The following is a 6,000-nucleotide window of genomic DNA, read 5'->3' on the forward strand; positions in this document are numbered from 1 at the left end:
CTATTTATTGTTCTTTATTCACCATTTTCTAGCAGCCTTTGGATTAAGTATTTTAATATTGCGTCTTTCCCTATTGGCTTATGATCTCAACTTCTCTGTTTTATTTTTATTGGTGCTGTGGGTTCCTAGGGTTTACAATATGCATTGTAACTCTTCATAGTCTACCTTCAAGTAGTTTATGCCGTGTAGATAAAATGAAAGAACACTAACGCGATATATTTTATCTCCCCCTTTATGCCATTGTTGTAATACACATTACTTGTACATGAATTGAGGCCCTACAATACATGGTCGGTTACTTTTCCCTTAAAAAGCAAACTATGCTTTAAACCCACTGTCAAACAAAAATGATTTTGTATTTACCCACACGTTTACCATTTTCTACACTCTTCATTCCTTCATGCAGATCTGAGTTTCCACCTGCCATCATTTTCCTTTGCCCTGAAGAACTTCCTTTAACCTGCCTTTTCACAAAGGTTTGCTGGTAATACATTTTCTCAGTTTTGCTTTGCACACAAATGTTTTTTTATCTCACATTCCTTTTGAAAAGATATTTTCCACGTACATAAGATTCTAGGTTAGCTGGTTGGTTTTTTTTTTCTTTTGGCATTTTACAGATGTTTCATTATTTTCTGGCTGGCACTGCTTCTGACAATAACACAGCAATCATTTTTACCATTCTTCTATAAGTAATATGTTTTCCTGCCCTCTGGCTTGAATTTTCTCTGTATCAGTGGTTTTCAACAAGTTGATGCATTGCCATTGTTTTGTATTGCTGAGCTTCTGAGAATTGTGGATTTATTTTTTACATCACATATTAACATTTTTTTTTTTAATTTTTTTTCAACGTTTTTATTTATTTTGGGGACAGAGAGAGACAGAGCATGAACGGAGGAGGGGCAGAGAGAGAGGGAGACACAGAATCGGAAACAGGCTCCAGGCTCTGAGCCATCAGCCCAGAGCCCGACGCGGGGCTCGCACTCACGGACCGCGAGATCGTGACCTGGCTGAAGTCGGACGCTTAACCGACTGCGCCACCCAGGCGCCCCTATCACATATTAACATTTTATGCTTATTTCATTAAATATGTTTGTACTTAAACCTCTTTCCTCCTTCTGAGACTCTTGATATTGTGTTAGACTCTCAATATTGTCCCACAAATCCCTGAATATCTTTTCTTTCTTTTCCACCATTTCTCCTCCTTTACATACTATAATCTCAAACCTGTCTTCAGGTTCCCTGATTTTTGTTTTCTTCTGCACGATTCAATCTACTGTTAACCCCGTTGAATGGCTTATTCATTGCAGATATTATATTTTGTTAGTACAAAATTTCCATTTGGTTCATTTTTTTTTTCTTTTTCATTGCTGTGTCCCTATTTAGATGTCCTATTTGATCCTTACTATGGTCACATTTTCCTTTAAGCTTGGAAAGTAATTAAAATAGATATTTTATTTTTTTTATTTTTTTTCAACGTTTTTATTTATTTTTGGGACAGAGAGAGCCAGAGCATGAACGGGGGAGGAGCAGAGTGAGAGGGAGACACAGAATGGGAAACAGACTCCAGGCTCCAAGCCATCAGCCCAGAGCCTGACACGGGGCTCGAACTCACGGACCGCGAGATCATGACCTGGCTGAAGTCGGACGCTTAACCGACTGCGCCACCCAGGCGCCCCTAAAATAGATATTTTAAACATCTTTGCTTATTCTATCATCTCTCTCAGATCTGTTTCTATTTCTCTTGGTTTGGGGATCACATTTTCCTGCTTTTCCAAATGTCTTATCGTTTTTCATTATGTTTTGAGAATTTGGAATGCTATGCTGTTATGTGTCTTATTATTTTCCTTGAATTGTGAAACTTATTCTAGGAAGAAGTATTTTACTTGTGGATTTGTTTAATCCTCTGAAAATTTATCATAAATCTTTACTCAGGTGGGTCTAGAGTAGACTTTGCTCAGGGTGGGTTACCTCTGCTTACTACTCAGAATTTCAATAAGGTCTCTCCACTTTGGCTCAAGTAATGTGCCTGCTATCCAAAGTCTGACAATTTTTTTTTTCGTAAGTATTCTCCACTTCTCTAATTATTTGTGGTAAGAAGGCTAGTCCAACACCAGATACTCTGTCACAGACTGAAAAATCAATTTTGATTACAGCAGTCTCTTGCTCAAAATCTTTTAGATCACGACTATTTACAGAATAAACTCAAAATTCCTTAGCTTGAAAATCTGATTCAGTATGCTTTATTTCCCACATCTGTCCTTAAAATATTTTCTACCAGGAAAAAAATTCATCTTTTCAGCCTCATTTTTGGATCAAAGTCTTGGGTTCAAATCCTGCTTGGACTTTGGTTCTCCAGTCTGTAAAATAAGAATAAGAACCGGGCACCTGGATGGCTCAGTCGGTTGAGCGTCTACCTTTGGTTCAGGTCATGATCTCACAGTCTGCGGGTTCGAGCCCCACACTAGGCTCTGTGTTGACAGCTCAGAGCCTGGAGCCTGCTTCAGATTCTATATTTCCCTCTCTCTCTGCCCCTCTCCTGCTTTCTCTCTCTCTCTTTCTCAAAACTAAAGATGTTTTTAAAAAATTTGAAAAAAAGAATAAGCACCATACCTACCTCACAGGAGTTGTGAAGGATAAATACCATAGTTTACAGAAAGCACCTAGTATAGTGTCTGTCTTATCAGAGACACTTAACCATAAGAAGTATTGATGCACCTGCCTTTTGATGTGCCCCCAAGTAGACTGCAATTTCCTAAAGAATAGACGTAACTATTTCATCTATTTACCCCTCCCATAGCCTAAATCCATGCAATAAATCATAATGGTTAAAAACATTGGCCTTGTAACTAAACCTCCCAAGTTTATTCTTTTCTCCTACAAGGATATACTGATGTCATATGAATTAAAAAACAAAGATCCATGCAAAGCAGCAAGAATACTATTGGGAGCAAAAACAGACATGGGGTCTCTGCCCCAGTAGAGCTGACAGTCTATTGTAAGAAACAGACACCAATGAGACATTTACCAAAAATAAAAACAAACAACGACAAATAGAGCAGGCAATGGAAATCGTGCAAAGCACCATGGCAGGAAGGAGGGTGGGGGACGCAGAGAACTGAAATCAGAGGGCAAAGGCTGTGCGTGTGCTACAAGATGAGGGTGGAGAAGCTTGGTTCAATCCTTGAGGTCACGTTAAGAATTTCCATCTTTAGCTTAAGAGCAGTGGGACACAGCTGAATGGTTTTAAGTAGGGAGATTACTCTGGCTCTGCAGCGTGAAGAACAATGTAGAAATGTACAGACGTAGCTGGGATATATCAGCGTTTCAGTTACTTTTGCTGCTCAACAAATCACCCTCAAATTTCTCAGCTTCTTTTTTTTATCAAGTATAGTTGACATGCAATGCTACCTTAGTTTCAGGTGTACAACATAGTGATTGGACAAGTCTATATGTTAGGCTACACTCACCACACCTGTCACCATAAAATGCTATTGTGATGCCATTGACTATATTCCCTGTGCTGTAACTTTCATCCCCTAGAACAATCATTTTATGTTGATTGATTTAGTATTTCTGAAACTTGGGCAGACAGGGGTGGGGCGGAAGGTGGAGAGAGTAGAAGGTGGAGGGAGAAGGGGCATAACTTGCCACTGTTCCATGATGCCTGGGAACTTTACCTTGAAGACTTTTTAAACTGGGAGGGCACTGGTGGCTAGGGTCTGGAATCATCTAAAAGACTTGATCACTCACTTGTCTGGGCTTTGGCTGAGATAGTGCAAAAATTATAACTGACGACCAAAATGCCCACATGTGACCTCCCCATGTGGCTTGGCTTCCTGAGAGCATGGCCATCTAAACTTCTCAGGGCTCCAACATCAGTGTTATAGCAAGCAAGATAACGTTGCATTGCCTTTTATGACCCGGCTCTGAAGTGACACAATCCTACTTTAATGAGACTTTGTTGGTCAGTGCAGCCCCAAGTGCAGCCAATTTCAAGGGCATAGAACCTACACTTCACTTCTCAATGGGAGATGTTATCAAAGAACCTCAGGGCAATGTTTAAATGTTTAAAATAGCAAAATCAGTAATAATGTTATTTCAATAGAGATGGTGATAGATGAGGGTAGCTTAAACCAAAGTGGTGATAGCAGAGGTGGAGGAAAGTATTTAAGACGTAACATTAGCAGGACTTGGTGAAAGAACAGATATGAGGAAAGAGCCAAGGCTTTCAAATTGCACAGCAGAAGGGATGGTGGTGCCACTTACTAGACTATGGAACAGAGGAAGAAGACTGGAGCTTGCACATTCCGGTTTGCGGGGAGGATAACTTGAATTGGCTTGGGAAATGATGAGTTGGGAGAGACTTTGAGACATCGCAGTGAAAGTCAGGTAAGCAGCTGAATGTATGGACTCCAAAGAGACATTAGGGCGGGCTAGGGGAATCATTATTTTGGTGGTCTTTGACATCAAAGATGCAGGTGAGATCAGAGAGGGAATACAAAGCGAAAAGTAATGAGGGACAAGCATAAATCTTTGAGCAACTTTAACATCAACGACTTTGGAGGAGACAGAGGCTAGAGGTGCCTAGAAGAGCAGTCAAGGAGTTAATAGAAAATGAAGAGTCGCCTGCACATCAAAATCCCAGAAAAGAGAGGAGCTAAGGAAAGGAGAGTGGTCAAGTGTCATATGCCGAGGAGAGTCTAGATGAGAAGAGGTCTGAGGATCTAGTGCAGGGAGTTGATTACTGTGGATGCTGAGATTTTTTTTCCATAGAGTTATGAGTGCACAGTGGAAAATGAGAAGAAACCTGTCTGAAATGGAGGCAGAAAAAGACCCAGGGCTTTCATTCCACAGTCACCACTGAACCCAGCGTGCTCAAAGCCAATGAGTGATTTTACCACCATTGGCACTTCTAATCACCCTGCCTCTATAATTTCTCTTCACTGAAAAAAAGCCCCTCTTTGTTTACACTTTATATTTCTCAGCAAACATACACTTCTTAGAAAACCCTCTTCTGTGTTTCATTTAGCTGTCCTCTTTCACCCACCATTTACCTGCAGGCATCCTCCTGACTCAGTCCGGGTCCCATACCCACTTCCCCCACATCCACTCTCTCCCCCACAGCCTCGCTTACCTTGAGATGCACACCTGCCCGCAAGATGGCTGCCTAGACACACATCTCCATCCCAGATGTTTCTTCCTCTGCTCAAGCTTTTTCTGGCTGTTTTGAAGGCCAAATGCAGATGATTTTGTTGCTGAAGCCAACAATGTACCCTACCCAAAGTTAAATCAAATGAGTCCTATAAACTCCTCTTGCCATTGGTTCTTCCCTATTTCGAGTTCCCCGTATCTCAAATTCTGATGCCACCTTCTGCTTTTTGCTACCTTCTGGCTTCCTGCGCTCATCTCTGCCTTTTTGCCTCTCATGTGCACATATATCCAGGGCGGTCTCCTGCATTCTCTTGGATTCCCACGAATTTCTATCTTCACAATAACCCAGACCCAGTGTTAACACATCCGTGGCTCTAAGAGCCACCTATCAGGCTCCCTGATAACAGTTGGTCAAAGTCATCTTCTTGACATGTTACTATCCTGTATGTGATGGGGTGATTAAAATAGAAAGGGGAAGTTCCAACTGGTTGTCAACGCTGATCCTTTTGCGTGGTTCCCTGGAACACTATGTTTAGAATTCTGAATCCCCATCCAGATTCTTGCAAGAATTCCAAAGTTGGCTGGTGCCATTTGGTTATTTTGTTATTTGTTTTGCTCTTTGTAAGAATTAACAGCCCCCGTTGCAGGTCAGATGCAACCCTCGGTAAGAACATTGGATGAAATAAAAGTAGGCCTATATTTTAATCTCCATAAAAGGGTTAGGATATTGCCTACAAATTCCAAAAATTCTATAAAATAGGACTCATTAATGCGTGTTAGGAGGTGATATGGTTCAACATTGGCTCTTTTGCTTCTTTTACATTATTCGTCTCCTTTATATAGCTACAG

General features: G+C 40.9%; 1 protein-coding gene across 1 annotated transcript in view; it reads right to left on the bottom strand.

Annotated features, from left to right (window-relative positions):
- Positions 1–5,660, bottom strand: part of IL1RL1 (interleukin 1 receptor like 1) — a 73,882-nt gene extending 68,222 nt beyond the window's left edge. The window contains exon 1 of the mRNA XM_019826973.3: positions 5,135–5,660. The gene's annotated coding sequence lies outside the window, so the exon portion shown is untranslated. The remainder of the gene's footprint in view (positions 1–5,134) is intronic.
- Between the last annotated feature and the right edge of the window lie 340 nt (positions 5,661–6,000).

Source organism: Felis catus, chromosome A3, assembly GCF_018350175.1.
Source record: "Felis catus isolate Fca126 chromosome A3, F.catus_Fca126_mat1.0, whole genome shotgun sequence".
In the NCBI taxonomy this organism is placed as follows: domain Eukaryota; kingdom Metazoa; phylum Chordata; class Mammalia; order Carnivora; family Felidae; genus Felis; species Felis catus.